The 27,038-nt window shown below is 36.3% G+C and overlaps 1 protein-coding gene and 1 long non-coding RNA gene across 2 annotated transcripts in view; both read left to right on the top strand.

Annotated features, from left to right (window-relative positions):
* The window catches only part of KCNN2 (potassium calcium-activated channel subfamily N member 2), a 190,947-nt gene that overhangs the window by 53,019 nt on the left and 110,890 nt on the right, over positions 1-27,038 (top strand). The window lies entirely within an intron of this gene.
* LOC144456665 (uncharacterized) lies at positions 6,347-7,376 on the top strand. Its single transcript, XR_013485677.1, has 3 exons — positions 6,347-6,506; positions 6,632-6,689; positions 7,030-7,376. It is a non-coding gene; the product is annotated as an uncharacterized LOC144456665 (long non-coding RNA).

The following is a 27,038-nucleotide window of genomic DNA, read 5'->3' as shown; positions in this document are numbered from 1 at the left end:
TCAGTTTGCTGACATTTATGTGATGATCCCCTCCCCCCAACCTTCTTTGTCTTCAGAATTCAGGGTCAACCGTTGTGGAGCATTGCATACGTTGTCAGGCAATTTTGACTTGTTGACCAATTTTACTTTTTTATTTCCCTCTCTTCTTCTTCTTTTTCTTTCCTTAAAAAAAACCCACAAAACTTTGTCATATGGCTTTCTAGAAGTGATGAGGATGGATACAGGGGGAGTAATATAGAAACAGAGTATATCAGTAGAATTATTTTTGAGGAAAATAAATAGTGCTGCTAGGGATATTTTTGTATGAAGAGACCTTGTTTCTGATCAACAACATGTTAATGGATGAAAGATGCTATTTCAGGGATATATTAATCTGTATTTATTGGATTATTAGCATTTGAAGAGTTTTAAAGGTGATTATTGATGTTTGTGTTTCTTTTTTCAGGAACTGCCTTCTCTGATCCTTTGACTACTTATCTCTTGGAAAACGGATCTTACTTTTAAAATTTTATATCAGTTCCTTATGCATTTGGTCAGACTTCTATCAGAAATATTTAGAGCCAAGCTTTTTCCTAATCTGCTTCTTCCTATTTTATTCTGGATATTTTAATGTTTCTTGTACAAAGGTTCTTCCTTTTCACATAATCAAATCAATCTATTTTGTTTACCATAATTTCTTCTATTTTTTGAATACCCAAAAGTTGTATATCTTTCCACAGTTGTGATGGATATAACATTCCATTATCTTAGCACATTTTGTTAAATAGTATTTTAGAAGGAAATACATTTGTTCTTATTCTACTAATATTAATCCTATACCAGCCTTAATATATGTATATATACCTCTTCAAAACTGAAAATAGTTTTTATATTATTAACCCAATAGCACTATTATTTCCCTCCTTTGACTTAGTTTCTTTTTTTGTCACATTTTCTCTCATTTCTCTAGCTTCTTAAATCAAATTATTCTTTTTGCTTCTCTTTTGTCAAAAGGATTTCAAACATTACAAAGCCATTAATAGCCTTCTGGTAATAAATAGGTTAAATCTACACAGTATTATCTCATAGAATCACAGAATTTTGAGAATTGGAAGGGACGTCAGTAACCATCCAGTCCAATCCCAAAAATATAAGGAACATACCCTTCAAGGCAGGAAAACCGGCTGCCTCAAGGCAGTCCGTTCTACTTTTATATTACTTGAATGGCTTGAAAGTGTTTCTAATCTAATCTAGCTTTTCTAATCTAACCTAAATTTGCCTCTTTGCAACTTTTTATCCGTTGCCTGGTTCTGTCTTTTAGGAGGAAACAGAACAAGTCCAGCCATCTTCCACATGATGACCCTTCAGATAGTTGAAGTTAGCTATTATACTCGTACCCGAATCTCTCTTCCAAGTTAAACATGCCCAGTTCCTCCATGTGACATGGACTCAGGGCCCTTTACCATCTTAGCTGCCCTGTCCTGGACACATTCCATCTTATCAATGTCCTTAAACTGTGGCTCCTAGAAATGAACGTAATATTCCAGATGAGGTCTCATGAAAAGAGAGCATAATGGAATGACCCACTTCCTATTTCAGGAAGCTATGTCTGTCTTAATGCAGCCCAAGATCACATTAGTTTTTTTGACTGCTACATCACACTGTGGCAGTTATCTTTTTCATAACAATTGCTGTCCTGTATTTCTGAAATTGATTTTTATTCCCAAGTATAATGGAGAGCCCATTGGAGCTCCCTTCTGCCAGTCATCTAGGGACTCTACAAAGGCCTTCCTTGGATTTCCTGTGAGAATTGGGTCTCTTCTCATCCCCACCTCTCTATCCTCATGCCCTGGGAGAGATGCTGACTGCTTACACAGAATGGAGAGAGTACATGGGCTGTCTTGCAACATGAGCCTGCAACTAAACCACAACACTATGGCAGCCACTTCTGTTTTGTGTTTATTTCCCAGAGCATAGGTGACTGAACAATGATCATGAGAGATGGACTTCTCTAGAGTGGCTATCTTGACAGTTCAGAGTTTCTGGGTTCCTCACTCAAAACTGACTGACATCAGCAGGAGTTTTATGCGACCAAACCCTTCTTGAAGAAGATGACTGCTGCCAGGAGGATGAGCCCAAGCCATGTGCTGGTTTACCAGAATTCTTGTGGAATTGCTCCAAAAATGCAGACTAAGGTGAAAGTGAAATACCTGTTTAGCAGTCACACAAAAGGTTTCATGTTATAGTATTTTAACCTTCCAAGAGAATTTAATAGAAGTTATAGGTTACCATTTCATTTTTAGTTTTTCTCAATGAACATTTGTGAGTTGTTTTGTTGTAAGCATTTCTTTCATGGCAAAGGAAATAAACAGCTGTCTCAAATCTGATCAACTTTCTACATTTCTAGAATAGACCCTGTTCACCCCTTTTGGGAGGCCCTAGACTTGAGCCAACCTGAATTTTAAGAAATGTTCTCCTGGCGCTCTCATGTAGGGGCTGTAATAAGACACAGACAATGAGAAAAGTCCTGAAATCTTTCTGATCCTGATTCCCTCACTCTTCAACCTCATGATCAGTGTTGTACATTTTTTACAAGGTCTGGCTAGGCTTAAAGCTGTAGTGTAAGGCTATGTAATAGTCCATATGACTAAGAATTATATTCTAATGATTAGCTAACTGGTATATTTGGCCCTTGAGGATTACAGTGCTTTGTGTTATGGTGACAAGATTACGATAGTGCAAATACATGTGACAAATTATGCTCTTCATGTACATCACTTGCTCTTGATCTGGTGGGTCAATAGCAAACAGGATGGTGTGTAATTTTTGAAGACTTCTTATGCATATTGCTATCAAAACGGTTAATGTATTATATAAAGTATGACTTCTTAAATCTACTGAATTAGACTACTAACTACCAGAAAATTTTTTACAGTTATCTTGTTGACTGCTTCGGTGTGTCTATCTAAATGCTGTACGTCTAGGGGCCTTCCAGGAAAACTACATCTTGTGAAATCAAAAATGAAGACAAAACCCCACCATAGTTAGGTACCAAAATATATCTGGGTCTAAGACCTAAATCGATCAATGTAAAATTAACTTCATGTCAACAGTCTATGGCAGAAGTTTTACATCCTAACTCATTTCAGTATTCTTGTTTAACATTTAAATTTAATTTTTTATTCTGAATTTAATGAGCATAAAAAATATCCATATATAAAGTAAACATAAGAAAAGAGGATTACATGTAAAACTACAAACCTCTATTATCGATTGCTTGCTTTAATATATAAATGTAATATTTTTCTAAATAAAAATATATATAATAAATTCAACATGTTAGTATTAAAGCTGACTTACTTGTGTCTGGGTTCCCTTCTGACTTTCCTTATATTCTCATCAATGCATTTTTAAAAAATGCTTCATTTACTCTTTTTTTTTCTTTCTTTACTTTTTTCTTTTTTGTTTTTGGCAACATGATCACTAGTTCTGATCTATCCTTTCAGATCTACCACACCTAAAAAAGCTACGCACATGCACACGCGCACACACACACACACATACAATCCTTCTAACGAATAGACCTAATCAAACAAAACAAATCCACACATTTTCTGTGTCCAAAAATGTGCGTCTTATGCTGCACCTTTTAATCCATTGCTTGTTTCTCAGAAGGTTAGTAGATTATTGCATTGTGGGTCCTCTGGAATTATGTTATTCCTTACATTAGAGTTCTTAAGTTTTTTCAAAGTTGTTTGTAATGACAGCACACTTGTTACTATATAAATGGTTCTCCTGGTTCTGCCCTTTTTCCATCAGTTCTTTTTCCATCAGTTCATACAAGTCTTCACAAGTTCCTCTGAGGCTATCCCTTTTGCTGTTTCTCATGGCACAAAATTACATTAAATTCATACACCCTTATTTATTTAACCATTTACCAATAAAAGAGTATTTCCTTAGTTTCCAGTTCTTTGTTATAACAAAAAGAGTGCTATACATATTTTTATACCTACGAGTCCTCTTCCTCTTTCTTTGATCTCTTTGAAGTACAGGCTTAGTAGTGAGATCACTGAATACGAGGGTATTGAGGGGCATAGTTCTAAACTGCGTCCCAGAATGGCTTCATCAGCTCACAGTTATAGTAGCCCTGCACACATGTCCTTGGCCTACTGTAGTTCTCCAACACCTGTCATTTCCTTTTTTGTCATCTTTGTCAACCTGATAAGGTGTGAGATGGGATTCCAAAGTGGTTTTAATTTACATTTCTCTATAACTAATAATTTGGAGGCTTTTGTCCTGTGGTTATTGATTGCTTAGATTCCTTTCCTTGGCCATTTATTAGGGAATTGTTATAATGGAATATTCTATTAAATAAATACTTTTCATCTTTTTCTGTGACTTAGCTAGTAGAAATTAATAAGCATTATTTAGGGAAACAAAGAGATCATAAGTAATAGCTTACATTTATATAATGCTTGTTTACAAAGTGCTTCACATACATTATCTCATTTCATTGCTGCAGCAGATAGTCTTATTATATGAAACAGATATTTTTATTATCCCTATTTTAGGGATGAAAAAATTGAGTCTCAACAAAATTAAATGTCTCGCTCAGGGTCACAGAACTAGTAAGTTTTGATGGAAGGATTTGAAACCAAGCCTTCCTGACTGTATGTCTAGCAGCACTCTTAACACTGTGTCATATGTCATATGAAGGGCATCATAACTGGCCTTCTTTCTTTAACACTGTACTAAGTAAGTTATAATAATAACATCATTGATTCCTACTTTCTGGTTGGTGTAAGTATTGGTTGTTCAATACAATAATAAACATCTCATGAAATGAGGAGAGACTTAGAGAAGAAGAGTTGCTGAGTTTCCAAGTAGTTGCTTGCTAGTATACTATGGGAATTCTCACTCTGACTGCAGTGTTTGAGGCAGTTTTTCTGCTTTAGGGTTCAGGTTTTGTGTGTTACTTCCTACATATAATTTACATATATAATTAGATCCTTTTTGGAACTTTGATTGTTGTTTGTATTCCTTTCCTTATCATCACCCTTCCTGAGCAGGGACCTACTATTCACATCAGCACCTACTTGTGAATTCTGTTTCAGTTTAGTAGGCATTTATTTACCTTGAGTCCTTGCTATGTGTTCAAGATCAGACTAGGTGCTTTGGGGGCACCAACTCAATTGTAAACTCTTCAAGGCCAGGGATTATCCATTATACTTCACCTGTACACCTGGACTCTACTATAGAGTCTAGCAGAGTACACATTATAGGTCCTCAGTAAATGTATGTTGGATGAACATTGCTCTGTCTTGGTTTACCTATCATTTAAAACAAGAAAGTATTATTAAACATTAAATAACTTTATATACTAAAATTCAACCCAATGTAATTTTAAATGGCTCTTATTTTCAAAAATCTTGTATTCCAATAATGATAACACTAATCTGTTTACCATATGAAGTGATGTAAGAAATAGTTAATAAAAATTAGAATAATATGAAATAAAGTTTTTGTTATTTCAACTACAATTGTCTTCTGCTGTGTCCTAGTCTGTTCCACTCAAACTTTTATAATTTTAATTAGTATAACAAGTTTAATAAAGCATAATCAAGAAGTGCATATTAATTTAAAATCTCTGTGAAGCAACAGAAAGGCAGTTCCTGCACTTTTGGGGACTGGAGGGACTGTGAGTTAAATGAGGATTCTAGAAAGCTGAGTCTTTCATAATATGGAATGGTCACATACAAGGAATTGCGAGAGCTGTGTGACAGGTATCGTCATGTTCTTCTTTCCTTGAAAGTGTTTTCATGTCTACTTATGTTGCTGACTTTTTACCTAAGTCTTTTTTTTTTAATTCATTGGATTTTATGTGTTCTTAATAGCAATGAAATGAAGAAAGTTACTTAAACAGATAAAGTAAGATGGGACTCCCCTTAGGTTGCTAAATGGGCTTGTGCACTACACTTGGCCACTCTCTATGTTGAATGGCTTGGCCAGAACAGAACTGTTTTAATAATGTAGCTTTTTTTTTTCTTATGTATTTCTTTCTTTTCTTTTTTTTTCATGTGAGTGTCTAGATACAGGAAGATTGTTGCTCTGCAACCTGACTTGTATCATACTGTGTGCTTTTCTCCATAAATGCTTTCTGGAAGTCAGGTCAATAAGAAAAGTAGGCAACTCAAGCATTCCTTCAGTCAGAAAAGCTTGTTACACGGTGGTTTTTCCTAACCAGTCAGCTGGAGGACTTCTGAAAAACAAATCAACAGCGTCCTGAGGGAAGGTTAACAGCCAGGTTAAAAAAAACCCTTAACCCCATCTTATGTGGTCAACACATGTTGCTGAATGGGGCCAAGTGATCTCTTTGAAAAATAATGTAAGAATTTTTTTGATGGGTTTTACCCATCAAAAACTTTTTCTTAGAGACTTTGTCCTACTTAGTACTCTGCTGACCTCCTATTTACTCATCATTTTCCCAGGAACCAGGACAAAGAAGTGTTTGCAGAGTGAAAGAACAGGTAGAAACACTATTTTCAATATTCTAAGTTTTCTCAGACATTATTCTTTAATGATGTCAAATTCATTACAAACTCTATAGTGTTACATAGAGAAATTAATTTTTCTGATTTTATTTTGGAATCAGGAAGAACATCTAAGAAAGAGGGAGTAGTTTCCATAAGCCAAGATGAGACTCCCATAAAGTAAGTATCATAATATATTTTATACTAAATTAACACTGCTTTTTAGTGAAATCTTATTCCTAATCAAAGATTAATGGTCATTTAAATGGCTATTTAATACAGTATATCTAATGATTTAAACATTTCTGCTAATTCTTGCTGTCTTGATGATTGTGCCAATTTGTCTGGTTTTTATATCTGTTAAATGGTATATTTGTATACATATATGTATAGGTGTGTATATATACTACACCAGTCACAAATCATCTAAATCAGATTATAAGCTATTAGAGAAATGCTTTAAAATTTTGAGGACTAGTAGTAGCTTTAATCTTAATTAAATAAAAAAAATTTTTTTCAGATTCCTGAATTTCAACTTTTGTTGGGCTCATGTAGCATTAGTGGAAACCCTACAGTGAAATGAAGACCTGAAAAATATGTGAGTTGATATTGTAGATGATATCATTGCTTTGGAATTGGGCCCCTGCCACAAGCTCAAAATTGTCACATCGTCTTTCCATTAACTGAATCTGAAGTACTCCTCACAAGTGCCTGTTCAATACACTTTAAAATTCAACTGTGAATTCCTTCCTCATTGAAAATCTGTTGACTCTCTGCTGTGGCTATTTACTTTGGCTTTGTAATAAGAGTGAAACCCCTCTTGTTGCTGTTATGTAATCATGAATGTTTTGTAATAAAATTCTGTGACTGACACTGCCCTGTGGTCTCTAATTCTGGATGCAGAGCAGATTCTACAAAATGGAACCTGGGTTAATTGACTTAGAAAGGGATAGCACTAAGAAGAGTTTTTCTATTTGATTTCTAGACAAATGATCTTACTAGCCTGCCGTTAAGAATTATTTCTTATTTATTTGTAAAGAAGACCACTATTTGACCATTGTGACATGCAACAATGATGGCAAACTGACTGAGATGACATTGCTAGATAAAAATATTCATGGAAAAAGCTTTATATGTGTGCACATTTAAAGAATAAACATATATAAAGATCTTGATGGGCTAGGACATTGGACTGAATCTAATGAGTTGAAATTCAAGAGGGGCAAATGTGAAGTCTTACATTTAAGAGTGAAAGATTAACTTTACAAGTATAAGATAAGGAAGATATGTGGCTAGATAGCAGTTGTTATGAAATATACCTGGGGATTTTACTGGACAACAAGTAAGTGTACAGTATGATATGGCAGTCAGAAAAAGTTATACGCTCTTGGGCTGCATTAGGAGAATAGGAAGGTAGTCGTTCCATTGTACTCTGCCTTCATCAGACTTCATCTGGATTATTGTGCTCAGTTTGGAATGCCAAAGTTTATGGACATTGATAATAGAGAATTTCTGGAGGACAACCAGAATCGTGAAGAGCCTTGGGTTCATATCATATGAATGTAGGTGAAAGGAACTGAGCATGTTTAGACTGGATATGAGAAGACATGCTAACTGTCTACATGAAGGACAAAGACTAGACTTTGTCCCATGCCTATCCTGTGAAGGGCTGTTAGGTGGAACAGGGGGTAGGCTTGATAATGTTTGGCTCTAGAAGCAGTGGGTGGAATCTGCAAAGAGACAAATTTAGGCTTGACTAGACTTTCTTGGAAAATGGTAGCTTCTCCTTCCCTGGACTGACCTCAAGTAGAGGGCAAATGATGATTTGTTGACTATGTTATAGTGGAAAATTTTTTCATATATAAGTTGGGTTAGTCAATAGGGCAGGTAGGTGGTGCAGTGGATAGAGCGCCAGTCATGGAATCAGGAGGACCTGAGTTCAAATCTGGCCTCAGACACTTCACTAGCTGTGTGACCCTGGGCAAGTCACTTAACCTCGTTTGCCTCAGTTAATTCATCTATGAAATGAGCTAGAGAAGAAAATGGTAAACCACTCCAGTATCTTTGCCAAGAAAATCCCAGATGGAGTCATGAAGATTTGAGCCTAACTTAAACAACTGGATAACAACAACCGTAACAAAACTTAGTTGATAAAGTTCCTTCTAATCATCAAATTTTGTGATTTTGTGGCATACTTATTGTTATGATTGGCAATCATCACCGTCGTATTTAGTTTTACATTCATTATAGGAAGCATTACCCTCATCACTAATTACCCTTCATCCCAGAGGTTCTCAAAATTATTAGGCCTACTGCCCCCTTTTAAAAAAAAATTACTCAATGCCCCCTGGAAATCTACTCTCTATACCTTTCATGGTTGGGTTTTTTTTTTTAATTTGTGTCATTTCAAAAAAATATATATAATTTTTCTTAAATGACACATCTTAAATTTAATAATTTATTGTACATTTGTGGGGGGTTTTCCTGTGTTGAAATTTTGATGATGCAGTATTGTATCATGTAACTGTATTATATCATATTGTAAACAAGTCATTACCTGCCAATTGGCATTACCTGCCAATGCATACTGGACTTCCCGACAATGCATGAGACATGCTCGGCTACCAGCAATTGCTTGTTAAGAACTGTTGGCAGACTTTACCACTGATTGGCTGTAACTCGTATTTTGTATGTTTATTTAGAAAATAATGGAATCCCTATGACTTTAACTGTTATACAACAGATGAAACTTGTACGAAAGGTTTTTCAAATTTTCCTTATCTTCTTTCCTTATGCTTCCACTGATCTCTTATTTTTATTCAAAGCCCCCTAGTTGCACCTGAGGCTACTACTGCCCCCTGGATTGTTTCAGTGCCCACCAGGGGGTGGTATCACCCACTTTGGGAACCTCTGCTTCATCCTCTGTATCTGCTTTTATTTGGTCATGTAAGTAAAGCTGAAGGACAATTAAAATTCTGTGGTATTACTCTTTTTAAAATTTATTTTAAACATTCTTTTAAAATTTTGAGTTCCAAATTTTCTACCTCCCTCCCACCCCTCCACCACCCACTGAGAAAGCAAATGATATATCTATTAGACACATGAAATCATGCAAAGCTTATTTCCATATTAGCCATATTGGGGGGGGGAAGCACGAAAAATAAAGTGAGAAAGTTATACTTCAATTTGCACTCAGAGTTCCTCATTTCTCTTTCTCTCTCTGGAGGTGGATAGCATTCATTTGTCATGATTATCTTGGATCATTTTATTGATCACAGTAGTCAAGTCTTTGATAGTTGATCATTATTAGAACATTGCTGTTAGTGTACACAATGATCTTGGTTCTTCTCACTTCATTTTGCCTCAATTCATATAGGTCTTGCAATGCTTTTTCTGAAAATGCTCTCCAGTCATTTCTTATGGCAGAACCATACTTCATTACAATCATGTACAACGACATGTTCAGCCATTCTCCAATCGAGGAGCATCTCCTCAGTTTCCAATTCTTTGCTACCTTAAAAAGAGCTGCTATAAATATATATGTATATTTTTGATAGATAGGCCCTGTTCCTTTTTCTTTCATCTCTTTGTGGTACAGATATAGTAGTGGCATCATTCAGTCAAAGGGTATATGCACAGTTTTATAGCCTTTTGGGCATAGTTCCAAATTGTTCTCCAGAATGGTCAGATCAGTTTACAATTGTACCAACAGTGAATTAATGTACCTATTTTCCCCACCCCTCCAACATTTGTCATTTCTGATGAGTGTGAGGGGATACCTCAGAGTTGTTTTAATTTATATTAACTGTGCCTATGTGACTATAGATAACTTTAATTTCTTCTTTGAAAACTGCCTGTTCATATCATTTGAACATTTATCAGTTGGGGAATGGCTCATATTTTTATGAATTTGACTCAGTTCTCTGTATATTTAAGAAATGAGGCCTTTATTAGAGAAACATGCTGTAAAATTTTTTATGTTACTTTATTATTGATGGCACCTTTTAGCAAAATGTAGTTTCCTTAATAATCTTTTTAAATTTGGTCAGTTTTTTAAATTTTGCTTTTTCTGAGGTCATTATTGCTGTCCCTGCCTTTTTCACGTCAGCTGAAGCACATTAGATTCTGCTCTAGCCCTTTATTTTAACTCTGTGTTTGCCTTTCTGTTTCAAGTGTGTCTTTTATAGACAATACATTGTTGGGTTCTAATTTCTAATCCATTCTACTATTCACTTCTGTTTTATGGGTGAATGCATCCTATTCACATTCACTGTTATGATTACTAACTGTATATTTCCCTCCATCCCATTTTCTTGTTTATTCTTTTCTCTTTCTTTTTATCCTGTTGTTTAGTCGTTTCAGTTGTGTCTGACTCTTTGTGACCCCATTTGGGGTTTTCTTGGCAAAGATAGTGGACTGGTTTGCCAAAAACATTAGAGCAATGGAACCTACTGAATCCTTAGACTATGGCTTAATGTATACTTAGCTACTTCAAACTGGCACTTTGACGACAGAGAAATATGTTCAATTGAGCCTTGAGTGACCTGCCAATGTATCCAGTTTACTAAGTGTGCTATTGTGAAGAATTTCTTCTCAACATCCTGATTTATGCGGAAGTGTAATTTACAATACTGATAAAAATTTCTAGAGATCCAGGGGTCTGGTCTGTTTCTTTGTGAGCTGTTGATTGGCTTTTTCCAGTGGCTGTCATAAGAATCCTTTGGATTTTTGCATGTTTTGTAATATTTTTTTAAAATCTTTTGATTAAAATCTTGAATAATAATATTTTTAGAAAGAATTGTTACTATAAGATCTTTAAGGTTTTTTTTCTTTCCCAGATTCGGTGTTTTTTCCCCCCTCGAAAAAAATGAATGTTTTGGAAACAAGTCTGTGTATAATTCAAGGAAAGGTTACCATTTTCAAAATTTCCAATTTTGTGAAACAGAAAGTTCTTGATTGACTTCCTTGTAAGAGTTAATAACATCCATTTATATCGTATCTCTGAATCTTTTGTTGCTCATGTTCAAAGTGGCTTAAGGAGAAGAGCCCTTTAATTTCATAATTCTAATGTGGGTTAAATTTCAGATACTGATCAGTATTAATCAAGTGCCCAAATCTCCACAAAACATTTTTAAATACCATGTTTATTTTGGCTAAGAATATATGCATTTTAATACTGATAAGAATTGTGTGTACATTTTCACAAGGTAAATAAGCCACATCCCTATGAGCAAAGATAATGAGCCTACAGATTCTACTAAGAATATGTTTTATGAAGTGCTCATAAAAGAAGTATCCTCTTCTGTCCTGGAGTATCATTAGAACAGTACGGTTTTTGCATTGCTTTAGTGCACATTTGACTTTGTCATCCGCATGATCTTTGGTGTGGTTGGCCTCATGGTGAAGGAAGAATATTTTTGCCTTTAAGGATATGGTGTGTAGACATGAAATAGAATGAAGCTAGTTGGCCATCATGAGGACTCCTCTTGGAGACGTGGCCTTCTTAGCATACTCTAACCAACACCTACACTTGTCACAAATATATAGGCCTTAAATATATAAGAAGGGGCAAGTACTTAAAAGAATCACCTGCTACAGCCAAGTAGTATCGTCCTTTGTTCTTTTGAATTTCATGTGTAATTTCCATCTCTCAAGGGAAATGCACTTCTACCTGTAGGCTGTACACAGATATAACGGAAAACTTCCCCATGATATTATGATATAAAAGATCTTGAGAAGCAGGACTGCATTTCTGAGTTTCTACCCCTGGATTGTCTTTTTAGATGTTCTTCCTGGTTCACTGCACACCGTCCTTTGACTGTTGTCTTTGTCCATTTATCTTTAGATCCAACTGGATAAATGACTTTTCAGTAGAATAAGCTCTGTTTATGGGGTTAAAAAAAAAACCTCATAAATGTTCAAATATGTAATTTGTAAGGTTTAGTACCTAAGAACTGATCCAGCCTACCAAAGGATCCAAGATAGAAAAGGAATCCAGGGTCCTCAAAGACCCCACAAAAAATAGATAGATAGATGAATAGCAATACCCAAAAGAAGAAAATGGCTAAATATACTCAAAAGGAAAAAAAAGAACAATAAAAATTTTTAAATGAGCCAAGTGGAGTGCTTATAAAATGAAAAATATATACTGAGTTAACTAGAGGACCTGCATTAGTTAATATCAAATAGTTATCACATAAATAATTAGTTAGAACAATTGCATTAATTAATACCCAGAGCAACAGAAATGAAAAAAAAAAGAAAGAAAGAAACTAAGCAGGAAAATAACACATAAAAAAATTAAACAAAGAATTTAAAAAAAATACAAAGCACAGTAACATAAGAACTTGAAGAAAGTTTTTGGTGTTTTTTTTAATAACCAAGCAAATAATCTACAATTAAAAGATGTGTTAAGAAAGGGCAGAAAATAATTAGTGATAAATCATTTGTTGGTAGTTTAGAAAAGGACAGCTAAGTGGCACAGTGGTTAGAGTGCTGTGCCTAGACTCAAAAAGACTCATCTTCCAGAGTTCAAATCTGGCCTCAGACACTTATTAGCTTTGTAACCCTGGGCAAATCATTTAATCCTGTTTACCTCAGTTTCCTCATCTGTCAAATGAATTGGAGAAGGAAATGGCAAATAACTCCCGTATCTTTGCCAAGAAAACCCCAAATGGGGTCACAAAGAGTCAGACATCACTGCTGACAACTGAACAACAACTCTGAAAAAATATATTATGCGGGTAGGAAGTAATGTATATGAATTATTAATTTATTTTATACTAAGCTTTTCATAGAAAGTCAAATAGCAAAAGTATCCAATTAACTCAAAATTAGTTTTTAAAATATAATTAAAGATATAGGGAATGGGAGACCTGTTTTCAGAGTGAAAACAGGAATGGAAAGCCTGTAAGCATTTTGTAAACTGCTTGCAATGCCTTTGCTGTATGAGTTAATAGCTCAGGACCTAAGTCTTTTCTGGCCATGCCCAATATTGAATTATACTCAGCAACCACTGACACTCTGCTAGGTGAAGTGCTTTTTGAACTTTCAGAAGATAGAGAAGAAATAGTTATTGCCTTTAAGGAGTTTATAATATAGGAAATATGGGAGCAAAGATAAATAGTAAAAGCCTTTTCATCTTTCTTTATGAAAGAACACTTAACATTTATGTAATGTTTTCTCCGAAGAGTTTTTTTTCTACCTGGTGATGGTTTATAATAATGCAGGTTCATTTTGGATTCTTCACATTTTTTTCTACTTAGGAAAATCAAAAACAGCTGGGGGAATAGCTTCCCATGAGGCAACATTTCAAAATCCTATAATCTGACATTTAGAGGATGATGAAACATTCTATCCCCAGTAAGGTTGTACTCTCAAAAAAGGAATCCTGGTTATATCTGCTCTATCAGTGTAACCTTTTTCAAATGCTTTTCTCAGAGAGAATACAGATACTGTTAGAGTATCTTCAAAGTCCAAATGGAATGTAGAGAACATCAACAGTTTGAAAAATGTAAAGTGCTTCTCCCTATGCAATCAGAGAGCACAAATGTTATCTATGAGCTGTGAGCTGGTATGAGGAATCTGTTGAGACTCAGGGAGAAGGCAAAGTGAAATATATTTCTCATTAGTACTTTCTTAAATGTTATATTACAAAGAAACATAAAGAGAAGAGACTGTGAGGAGCTAGCAAGTACAATACATTTTGGAAAAACTTTACTGTCTTCTGAAGAGAGGACAAAGCAAAGGAACTCATCTAGATTTTTACCCCTGAGACACTTAATTTAACTCTTGTCTTGTAGGAAAATACAAAGTTCTTTTTTCCCATAATTTTTTATTTAGTATTTTATTTTTCCCCAGCTACATGGAAAAACCGTTTTTAACATTCATTTTTAAAACTTTGAGTTCCAAATTCTCACCCTTCTTCCCTCTCCAACTCCACCCCTACCCCCCATTGAGAAAGTAAGCAATTTGATGTAGGTTATACACATGTAGTCATGCAAAAGACTTCCATAATAGTCATGTTGTAAAAGAAAACATAGACAAAAAAAGCCCTCAAGAAAAATAAGGTAAAAAAAAAGTATGCTTCAATCTGCGTTCAGACACCATCAGTTCTGGGGATGGATAGCATTCTTTATCATTAGTCCTTCAAAGCTGTCTTGCATCATTGTATTGCTGAGAATAGCCAAGTCATTCACAGCTGAATCTCTTTTGATCATCTAATGATGCAACATTGCTCTTACTCTGTACACAGCACATTTCGTTTTGCATCAGCTCATACAAGTTTTTCCAGGTTTCTCTGAGAGCATCCTGTTCATCATTTTCTTCAGCACAACAGTATTCCATCACAATCACATACCACAATTTGTTCAGCCATTCCCCAATTGATGGGCATCCCCTCAATTTCCAATTCTTCGCCCTCAGAAAAGAGCTGCTATAAATAATTTTATACATATAGGTCCTTTTCCTCTTTTTAATCTCTTTTAGGATACAGACCTAGCAGTGGCATTGCCAACTCAACGAATACATGTGTTTTTACAGCCCTTTGGGCATAGTTCCAAATTGCTCCACAAAATGGTTGAATCAGTTCATAACTACATCAACAATGCATTAATGTCTCATTTTTCCCACATCCCCCCCAAAACCTATCATTCACCTTTGCCATCCTATTAGCCAATCTGATAGGTATAAGGTAGTACCTCAGAACTGTTTTAATTTGTACTTCTCTAGGGGCAGCTAGGTGGCACAGTGGATAGAGCAGTGGCCCTGGATTCAGGAGGACCTGAGTTCAAATCTGGCCTCACACCAGACACTTGACACTTACTAGCTGTGTGACCCTGGGCAAGTCACTTAACCCTGTCGCCTAGTCAGAAAAAGGAAAAAAAGAAGAATTTGTACTTCTCTAATCAATAGTGAGTTAGAGTACTTTTCATATGGCTATAGATAGCTTTGATTACCTTATCTGAAAACTGATAATATCTTTTGATTATTTATCAATTGGGGAATGGCTCTCATTTTTACAAATTTGATTCAGTTCTCTTTATGTTTGAGAAATGAGGCCTTTATCAGAGAAACTTGCTTCAAAATGTTTTTTTTCACAGTTACTATTAACTGTCTTTTCCTCCATCCTTTCCCCCCCCATTTTTTCTATTCTCTCTCTCCTTTCACTCTGTCCCTCCTCAAAAGTGTTTTGCTTCTGACCACCCCCTTCCCATTCTGCCGTCCCTTTTGTCACCCCCTTCTCGTATCCCCTTACCCCCCTAGTTTCCTGTAGGGTAAGATCAATTTCTATATCCAATTGAGTGTGTATATTATTCTGTCTTTGAGCCAATTCTGATGAGAGTAAGTTACACTCACTTTCTCACCTTCCCCATCTTCTCCTCAGCTGCAAAAATGTTTCCTTCCTCTTTAATGTGAGACATTCTACCTCTCCCCTTCTCTTTCTCCCAGGATATTCCTCTCTCACTCCTTAATTTTATTTTTTAGATATTATCCCTTCATATTCAACTCACACCTGTACTCTCTGTCTATATATACTCCTTCTAACTACCCTAATAATGAGAAAGATCTTATGAGTTAAAAATATCATCTTGCCATGTAGGAATGTAAACAATTTAATAAGCACATTATGATTTCTCTTTCCTGTTTACCTTTTTATGCTTCTCTTGAGTCTTGTTTTTGAAAATCAGTCTAGTCTTTTCTCAAGAATGCTTAAAATTCCTCTTCTTCATTGAATATCCATTTTCCCCCCTGAAGGATTATACTCAGTTTTACTACATAGGTGATTCTTGTTTGCAATCCTAGCTCCTTTGCCTTCCAAAATATCATATTCCAAGCCCTTTGATCCTTTAATGTAGAAGCTGCTAAATCTTGTGTTATCTTGATTGTGGCCCCACGATACTTGAATTGTTTCTTTCTGGTTGCTTGCAATGTTTCCTCCTTGACCTGGGAACTCTGGAGTTTGGTTGTAATATTCCTGGGAGTTTTCATTTTAGGATCTTTTTCAGGAGGTGATCAATGGATTATTTCAATTTCTAGTTTACACTCTGGTTCTAGAATATTAGGGCAGTTTTCCTTGATAATTTCTTGAAAGATGATGTCTAGGCTCTTTTTTTGATCATGGCTTTCAGGTAGTCCAGTAATTTTTAAATTATCTCTCCTGGGTTTATTTCCCAGGCCGCTTGTTTTTCCAGTGAGATATTTTATGTTGTATTCTATTTTTTCATTCTTTTGGCTTTGTTTTACAACTTCTTGACTTCTCATAAAGTCATTAGCTTCCATTTGCTCCATTCTAATTTTTAAGGAATTATTTTCTTCAGTGAGCTTTTGTACCTTTTTTCCCATTTGGCCAGTTTGTCTTTTTAAGGCATTCTTCTTATTGGCTTTTTGGACCTCTTTAACCAGTTGGTCTAGGCTGGTTTTTAAGGTGTTATTTTCTTCAGTACTTTTTTGTGTCTTCTTTACCAAGCTATTGACTTATTTTTCATGATTTTCTTGCATCATTTTCATTTCTCTTCCCAATTTTTCCTCTACTTCTCTCATTTGATTTTCAAGATCCTTTTTAAGCTGTTCCATGGCCTGAGACCAATTTATATTTTTCTTGGAGGCATTGGATGTATGAGCTTTGACTTTCTTGTCAACTTCTAAATGTGTGTTTTGATCTTCCTTATCACCATAGTAACTTTCTGTAGTCAGAGATTTTTTTCCCATTGTTTGCTTATTTTCCCAGCCTGTTACTTGACTTTTTAATTCTTTGTTAAGGTAGGGCTCTGCTTCCAGGATGGAAGGCACACTGTCCCAAGCTTCAGGGCTTTTTTGTAGCTATTTTCAGAGTTACTTCTAGGACCCTGTAAGTTTTCAGTTCTTCCAAGGTGGTATGATCTAAAGAGAGGTGTTTAATACTCTCCTGGCCTGTACTCTGGTCTATGAGTGACCACAAGCATTCTTTTCTACCCTGGAACTGTGAGGCGTATTCCCCACTCCAGTGTGACCACAAGCTATGCTGTGCTAGTACTCCTGCCCTCTGGGACTGTGACCTGGATCTGAGTACGGGCAAAGCAATAGAATCCTGCTTCAGTGCTAGCAAAAAGACCTTTTTAATCTCCTTCTGACCAGTTGTTGGACCTCCTTACCATCTGTGGGCTGAGAGCTCCAGAAGCAGCTGATGCCACTGCTGATTCAGTCACTCTCAAGGCCTGCTCCTAGTTTTCTTGGGTCCAGTCTACACATTGGGACTGCACTCCTCTCTCACTCTGTGCAACAGACCTTTCCTGTCGAACTTCCAAGTTGTCATGGGCTGTAAATTTGTTTCATAATGTTTTATTGTGGTTTCTGCTGCTCTAGAATTTGTTTAGAGTCATTTTTAAAAGTATTTGGAGGGGTTTGGGAGAGAGCTCAAGTGAACCCCTGCTTTTACTCCGTCATCTTGACTCCGCCCACAACAAAGTTCTTAAGTGACTTTAATCAGTATATGGAGTTAACAAATGTGTGATAATGTGCTTCTAGATGAGGAAAGAGAAGTCATCTACTATTATACTGAGGATTTGAAATGACTCTCTGAATTTTCACATAGCCACATAGACATATAAACATGTTTTTGCTTTATTATTCCTTTCATTTATGTTCAATAATTTTAATATTTATTTAATTGTAGGGAATAAAGTTATTTTGTTAATAGAAAAATAAGTATAATTTCCATTTTGATGAACTGGGGTGGTAGCTTGAGTTAATTTTTTTAATGAGAAAGAAAAGTTAAATCAGATCCCTGTATCCTTCTAAAGCTGAGAAAGAAAAACCAATGATAAAGCAAATCCCTGAATCTGTCTAGATAGAGCTCAGAATGATAAAATTAGTGATAACAATTTTTAGGAAAGAAAACAAGTCAAATGGCACATTGAGAGGTGATATGCAATGGAATATGGTGTACTCGGATCCCATAAACATGATAATGTGGTCTTACAACCAGGATTTTTGAGTATTTCACCCTTTCATTTCCATTGATCTTTCCTCATAGAATCTACATTCAACAAGTCTGAGAGGTTATTGAAAAATAATTAAAATAATTTGTATGCTTATTAAAATATTATTGGTTTGCTAATATAATATCACTACTTTGGGATAGCAACATGTTTAATATACATTGTAATGTTTTCAGAATGGAAATTCATAGCAGTTTCCCAATTTGGGGAGTGGACCCAAAGAATATGAGTAAGGACATCATGAGAATATCAAAAAGAAATTCCAAAGAAATGGGGGAGTATAAGGTAATTCAGAAAGTATGGTCAGACCTGGGGAGTTGATTCAGTCAGTACTCTGAATTATGTTATCTATTGGATCATTTAAAAGTACCAGCTACCTTAACAGTAATAACCAGTTCTGGGAACTTATTTATGAGATCAAGAAAATTTAGTCCTTAATGAGAAAGAAGTCCTGAAAGCAAGAAGTTTGAAAATCATATTCCTGATAGCAAGGAGTTTGAAAGTTATATTTGGAGCAGAAAGGATAACAACCACCAGGGAGACAGGCCACAGTGAAGTTCTCAACAGTAAAAAAAAGATAATTTATCCTTACATGAGGCTTGAGCTAGTTCCATTGACTCATGTGGAGAAATATCACCAGTTTGTCCGGCAATAGTTAGGTTCCTTGAGTTGCACAGAGAAATGAGGACCTGTGAACAGGTTCTAGCTAAAGTATGTCATTACAAACAGAAATATAAACCCAAGAGAATAATTTTCTCAGAAAAGTATTCTTGTTCTCCTGAGGAAGACTTTGTAGAGGTATAGACCAACGTGTACAAAAATTGTCAGGCTTCCTACTTGGACAAAATAAATTGTTTGATATAAAGCCCTAAAGGCCCCCAAATCTGAACCCGTGGAGCCTAAGGAGAAGAAACTGGTTTCTTCTTCCACACATCTGAAAAAAAATATGTGTGTGTATGTGTGTGTTTGCGTGCGTGCGTCTGTCTGTAGAGAGAAGAGAGAGAGACTCAAATTGTTCTATGGCTCTAGCTGAATAACCATGACAGCAGTATTTAGTTTGGCAACATCATTGAGACCAAAGATGAACCATCATCCAAATTCCTATTGTATGTGGACAGCAAGGTAGCCAAACTGGTGGCCAATGCGGTGATTCCCTCTGCATAATGCAGACATGACTAGAATAACCCATTAGTCAACAGACTACAAGAACGTCTTGATTAAGAATATCCTTATGAACATTGAAATAGCCTTATAATATTGAAATTATCACTGAACTGTGACTATGTAACATTCATTATTCAAGCATTTTATATATATATATATATATATATATATATATATATATATATATATATATACATATAGACACACACACATATATGATATATAAGTGTGTGTGTATGATAGTCAATATTGCAGACTCAAAACAAATACACAAAGAAGGGTTATCGGAGGAAGTTCACAGAAAACGTGCTAAAAAGTAGGGTCTTGAGCAAATTTTTTATACCACTTAAATTGTATTCGATATCACTTTTTGGCATCAAATGCAACCTGGTGTTCTCACTCTAAAATAAGGACAGGGGCCTTATGAGAGTCTCTGGGTCCTGGTCCACAGTACCCCTCTATGACCTGCCTTAAATAAGATTTGCATCTAAAGTTACATTGTCGTTAGTTGCGAGCCTAACTGAAGTGGTTAAGACTTTTTCTTAGCAGAAAGGGCCTTAAGGAAGGGAGACTTGCTAAAGAAATTATGACCAGATTCCAAGGGTAGAAGACTTCAATTCCGTGGCTGTAGAGGTGGCAATTTAAACCTGAAATTGAAAGACTGTATCACCCGGAGACTAACACAGCTAGAGCTATCCAGCCCAGTCTATGAGTTAAAACATGTAAAACTAGATCAAGAAATAAGTATGGATAGCTGTTATTTTTTTTTTGCACGCTGAGATTTCCTCTCACTGTATTAAAATCATTTTTTGTACCTTAACCAGCTATTTGGGTCTGTGCTGTGCTGATGATCATCTGGAAAGTGCATTGGATCTGGAGACAGAGGACCTTGGTTTGAATTCTGGCTCTGCTCTGTGGCTTTCGGCAAGTTACTTCAGCTCTCTCTCTCTGAGCCTTAGTTTCCTAGTCTGTGAACTGAATAGGGGAGGGGAGACCTGGGAGGAAGTGGACTGGGGAGCTTCAGTAGTTTATCTCAAATCCCCCTTGCAACTCTAAATCTTCTAATGTGTGAGGTCATGAGTAACAGAAGAGGGTTAAATAGGAGAATAAGGAGTAAGATATAGTATTTAGTCCAAAGAGGAGGCAACAGAAATGATTATGAGCCTACAGGATACTTTCTGTTTGAGGGTGCCCTATGACATATTGTTTTACTTGTGTAAGAGAAACAGAAGATGAGAAGGAATGAGTTGGTGTTTACATTTATTATTTTTTTTATAAGCCTCAGGTGTGGAATGTGGGTGTAAGTAAGCACTTTGGGGGCAGGAGGAAAAGGAGCAGACTTCAACTGCAGCTTCACTGCTCAATCTTTCCATGAAATCGGATGTGCTTTGGATCACGTTCTTGTACTTTGGACTACCCCAAGTCAAGGGACATATTTTTTTTTACTAAATAAGTTTTAGCTTACCATTTTTTCTGGATCTTATTTCTTCATCTGAAAAATGAGGGAGATGGGCTAGATGTTCTTTAAAATCCCTTTTAACTCTACTGTTCTCTGAGTCAGACATATTTATTTAAGACCCAACAAACATTTACTAAGCAGTTACTATGTGTAATGTACTATGGTGGAAATAGATGATATATGAAGGTAAATAAGGCATAGGTCCCATCCTCAAGGAATTTAGAATCTCATAAGTCAGAAAGACAATGTTCTGTTTTGTATTTTTATTTATTTTTATTCGTGTATTTTATTTGTGGGAGAAAGAGAGAGTACTGTGAGTTCATGTAAGGGAGAAATCATTTCCGCCTGAGGGAACTGGAGATGGATACATTTTCTTATCTGCAAGAAATTTCTTTAATTGGATTGTTTTTACTATTTTGGTGAGGCTTAAATTGGGTGTCATTTATTGGAAAAAGCAATCATTGAACAGTCCGGGAGATCTGAGTGTGAGTCCTGGCTCTACCAGAGACTTTTTAAGTCACCTCAAGCAAATTTAATCATTTCTCTCCTATTATTCATTTAGAAAACATTAATGAAGCACTGTGTACTGGGCATGGGGGATTCAAAGACAAAAGATAAAATTTTACTGTGCTTGGGGATCTATGATACAGATGTATAGAGATAAGTAATCTGAGAAGGAAGAGAACACTAAATGGAATGGTTCAGAGAAGAGTTCCCAGAGGAAATAACACACACTGAGCTAGAAAGAAAGTGAAGAAGTCTAAGAGTAGTTAGGGAGTATATTCCAGGACTGGGGGACGCCTAGTGTGAAGACATGAAGAAGGGAAAAGGAATGTGCAGTTGAGAGAACAACTAGTAGGCCGTTTTGTCTAGAACACAAACTGTGTTAACAGGAGTGTTGTGAAATGAGTCTGGAAAGATAGATTGGAGCCAGATTGTGAAAGGTCTAAAATGACAGGTTGATGAATTTATATTTTATTCTAGAAGCAATAGGGAGCCTCGGAAGCTTTTTGAACAGGAGAGTAACAAGGTTAGACTAGTACCTTAAGAGGGTTATTATTTTGATAGTTAAATGAAAGATAGATTGCCGAAAGGAGAGAATTGGGAGTATAGACTCTCTGGGCCTGGGATTTCCTCATTTGTAAAATAAGGAGCTGAGACAGTATGTTTTAAATGAAAAAAGCATAGTATTCAGTATAGAGAACTTAGATTTAAATTTGAGTTCTGCTACTTAAGACTCCTTGGTACCTTGAAACAGTCACTTCACCTCTGACCTCAGTTTCATCATCTGAAAAAATGAGCAGGATAAAGTAGATCTTTAAGGTTTCTTTTAGCACTGACATTTTTGTAGCATGGTAAGTTAAAAAAAAAAGTGCTTTATTTGGCCCCAGGGAACCCTCTGTGACCTTCAGCAAGTCCAAGTCAGTCTCTCTGCAATTCAGTTTCCTCATCTGTAAATTAAGGATGATTGCTTAAGCCCTTTCCAAGTAAAAATCTATTCATCTACACTTAAAGAATGATTGACCATACAGTTGCTATTTCAAAGTCCTAGGGGAAGGGGGATTTGGAAATAATGTTTTCTTTATTTCCTTTCCCAAATCTTATCTATGGAAATTTACAAGAGAAAGAAATATCTGAGTAAATGATTTAATTTTTTTTTATTTCACACTTGCAAGTTAGAGAAAATTAATACATTCTGTGTATCAGTGGAATAACTTGTCAAGTCCAGTAATCACTTGTCATCACTGTTCTACAACTGTGAGATGAATATTTGGTAGATCTAAGGGCCTTATGTATAACAAGCTGTAGACCTTATTTTCTTTTGAATAGTAACATTCTTTCACACTGAGCAATTTTATGGGGTCTCTTCCTATCTTGGCTGATTTTACTGTTCATAATCCTAGGTAACTCTGTATTTCAACTATTTTACACATTTCTACATAGCATTAGTTTATTTCAAGTGGGGATGAAATGGAGTGTTAGTATTTTAAGAATCTTTCACAGTTGACCTCGTGAGGCTATAGGGGTAAGGAGGTAGGAGGGAAGCCTTTTGTTTTATTAATGTTTCAGGGACGTGCCTTTCTTTGCTGTATTTTCTTCTACAATTAATAATACCGACTGTACTCTGTAAGAGAAATGCACAGAAGCTTAAGGGTATTTCCATTAACCATACCTGAGGACTAAGTTAGGGCCTTCTAGCCAATGTTCCATCAATTATAAATGACATGAATTTCCTTTGTGTGTTTTTTTTTATTCTGTGGCATGGAATAATTTAGAAATAAGGATTTTTAAAATAAAAGAATAATGGTGATTTTTATAGCTATTTATATAGACTATTGTTTTTATTCCATGTTATTAGTCACTTAAAATGAATAATAGACTATAATTTCTGATTTTGAAAAATATTCTTATTTCACCCAGTTGAAATTAATTTTTTAAAAAATTCTCTGTGCTATATTAATATCACATAATAAGAAAGGGGCTCATTTTAAATTCCTAACATAGAACCTATTCTGGGATACTCCCAGCTGCTATTCTCAGGTTTTATGGTTATCCTGTGGGGCTATGGCCGGTAAGGCTATATAGCTCACCAGCCTCTAATGAGTATGTTTCCCTTCAATAGTCAGCCAGTAGATGCGATCAACCTCTTAGGCAAAGGTACTTAAGATGGAATAGTTTAAAAAAAAAAAAGCCCTAGCTAAAAATTTTTTCCGCTATAAACCTGGAGCACACTCTTCCACAAATACAGATATCATGCATGCACATGTTTTCCAAAGGTGAAGTACCATAGTAGTGAGGCGCTTATGTGGGTCTCCTGCATCTAGGCCTTGAAGTCCTTTCTCTCCTGTGAAGTCCTCAGAAAGTTCTTCCTTGAATACAGGGCTTTTGCTGGATTGGCCGATCAACTTGATTTCCAGGATCTGGTTCTCTCTTCAGATCAACTCTTTTTTTTGGGGGGGGGGCTAGGCAATGGGGTTAAGTGACTTGCCCAGGGTCACACAGCTAGTTAAGTGTTATATGTCTGAGGCTAGATTTGAAATCAGGTCCTCCTGAATCCAGGGCCAAAGTTCTATCCACTGCGACACCTTGCTACCCCCAGATCAACTCTTAATTACCAGGACTACCTCTCTCTCCTTTCTCCTCTTCCTCCCTCTGTTCCAATCAGTTGCCAGGGTCACCAATGATTGTCATCTCTCTTCTTTGCTGTCAGAGGTCTTGCTTCTTAAAGCAGCTTCCAGCCTTGAATGACTGCCTCTCTATATCCATGTGTACTTCAAGTCTGTTCCTCAAACTCTCTTGAGTGATCTCTACAGCTAGTGGGTGGGGTATGTTCTTCTGGGCCAGCAGTTCTTTTGTTAGTCACCATGGCCAGTGGGGGGTACAAAGAGTAGGAGTAAGTGCTAGAGGTTGATTAAAGGCATTAAAAGCACTAGAAAATTGATTATATGGGCCAGCAGAGAATCTTATCCTATGAACCTGCAGTCCACAAGGATGTCAGACACATTGTCTGAACTCATGACATGAGCCATCTAGGTTTGCTTAAAAGTAAAAACACAGTCAAAAGCAAATATCATTTAGATCTCATGAAGTGTTCTAACTGAAATGGTCTGGATCAATTTTCAAAGGCTAAAATATCAGTATTGCTCATATTAGCTACAGTAATGGACACTATAATATAACAGATATCAATACATAGACATTCAACCAAGCATAAGTTATCTCAAAGAAATTGATTACTTTTAAAGAAAATGCACCAGAAACCTGATTATCCAATTGAAATCAGTTAATTTTTCTCCAGTGGATCTTTGTAATACTAGGACATCTAAGAAGGCAAGTGCCAGGTAGAGGCTCTTCAGCGGGTCCTTGAAAATGCATTAGTGATGGGGCAACTAGGTGGCACAGTGGATAGAGGACCAGCCCTGGGGTTAGGAAGACATGAGTTCAAATTCGGCCTTAGACCATACACTTCATACTTACTAGCTGTGTGACCCTGGGCAAGTCACTTAACCCCAACTGCCTAAAAAAAAAATTTTTTTAAATACATAGTGACCCAATTTTATTTCAGAATCATAGAATTAGAAAGGAACTTCCAATCCAATCCATACACCTATTATAACATAAACTAAAAGCAGTCATCCAGCTTGGGCTTGACGGCCTCCAAGGAGGGGGAAACCACCAAATCTCAATAAAGCCCTCACAGCAAAACATCCCCTCTGGGATGGTACCCCAATTTATACTCATGTAAGTGAGTGTAAATTTGTACGAGGAAGAGTGGTTACTATTCCTAGACTCTAAGGTTACCTAGTAGGTGGCTGTTCTCATCCCTACTAGGGCACTTCCCATTAGAAACTGTCACTAAAAGATATTCCCCACCCCCACCTGAAACATATTCTCCTACAAATATATCATCTATGAGAAGAATGAGCACAAACTTAAATTATAGTGCTAATGAGGCATACACATAGAAAATACATATGGCCACAGCAACTCATCTCCAGAACTGCAGAGGCTTGGTATCTTTTCTGTCCTCATTTGGTCCTCTTTCTGACCCAACTCTCAGTTGTCAGGACTAGCTCTTGATGAGTTGATTCTCTCTTCTTGATGCCAGAGGTCCCCTTCCTAGAAGCTGATTCCAGCCTCAAATGACAGCCTCTCTATTTTATTGTTTGGAATGTGTGTCTCTGCTGCCTCAGAATCTCTCAGAATGACACTCCAAGGGTTGAATGGCATGGCTCCCACATGAGTAGTTCTGTTGCTAGACATGATGAAGAGCTGAGTTTTCCCCTGACTCCTGGCTCCCTTAGATTCACCTAAAGCTGAGCTACTGACTATCTCTAGGGTTTAGCTATTTAAAACTGTAAAAGGGTATTGATATTTTTTTCTGTACAATGATGCTGTTCTTTTCTAATTCAGAGAAAGGTGTTCATATTTCATAAAGGGATAACGGGGCATTGACATCTTGTTAATTAACACATTAAATTATCATCTATATTCCATCCTGTGACTACGTCAGCTCATCTGGGGAGGGGAAATAAAATCCTCCCCCTAATTACATTAATATTGTCATCATAATCTTAGAGGCAATATGGTTTAATGGAAAAACCGCTGGACTTGGGGTCAGATGACAGATATGACTCAAAGCTATAATAATTAGAAACTTTATCCCCATGGGAAAATCACTTAACCCTTCTGAGGTTCAGTCAGCTTCCTTACCCTTTTATTAAATGTGGATAATACTTATACTATTTATTTTGTCGGGGTATCAGTTTTCTTAAACAAATGTTTGCTTATTTCTTCAGTCTCTTCAGGAGAGAAGGTTGCCTTTCTTGTTCTTTCTTTCATGCTTCTCTTGCTGTTGCAATCACTGGATTTGTTATCATTGTGGTCCCTTATTGTAGGGCCTTGGTAGGAATACAGGATTTGAAGCAAACATAATGAGCTTCCAGGGGTAGGGCATACAGTAAGCCTAATTGATAATAGATTCTTGACCCTGTCACCTCCACCAGTCGTAGTCTGAGACATTGAAGTATATATTGTAGTTTTGGATAGAGTGGTTGAAGCTACTGTTTGTGTCTTACCTTTTTACTTAGTACTGGGTAGGGTAGTTTAGTTGGAATCATGATGGTGCCTGGGCTCTTCCCTCTGCCACAGTCCAGATCAGGAACATTAAGTCCTTCTATGCCTTACTCCTCTGAAAATCCCGAATAGATATGCTGAGCCCAACCCTTGCCCACTGAATTGGGAAGATGAACAAAAGAACAAAAATTAGGCCCTGCCCTGGAGGAGAATGGAAATAAATTTCTGATTGGGGGACATAAAGGTCTTTGTTGTCTGCTACCACATTTCTAGATAAGATCTGAGAAACACTTGGCACCAGTTAAGATTTGGAACTTACTGTGTGATCCTTTTTTGTCATCTTTTTTTTTT

Source organism: Phascolarctos cinereus, unplaced genomic scaffold (assembly GCF_003287225.1).
Source record: "Phascolarctos cinereus isolate Bilbo 61053 unplaced genomic scaffold, phaCin_HiC Scaffold_4;HRSCAF=312, whole genome shotgun sequence".
NCBI lineage: Eukaryota > Metazoa > Chordata > Mammalia > Diprotodontia > Phascolarctidae > Phascolarctos > Phascolarctos cinereus.
The sequence above is the reverse complement of the archived record's forward strand: the minus strand, read 5'-3'. Positions and strand labels throughout refer to the sequence as shown.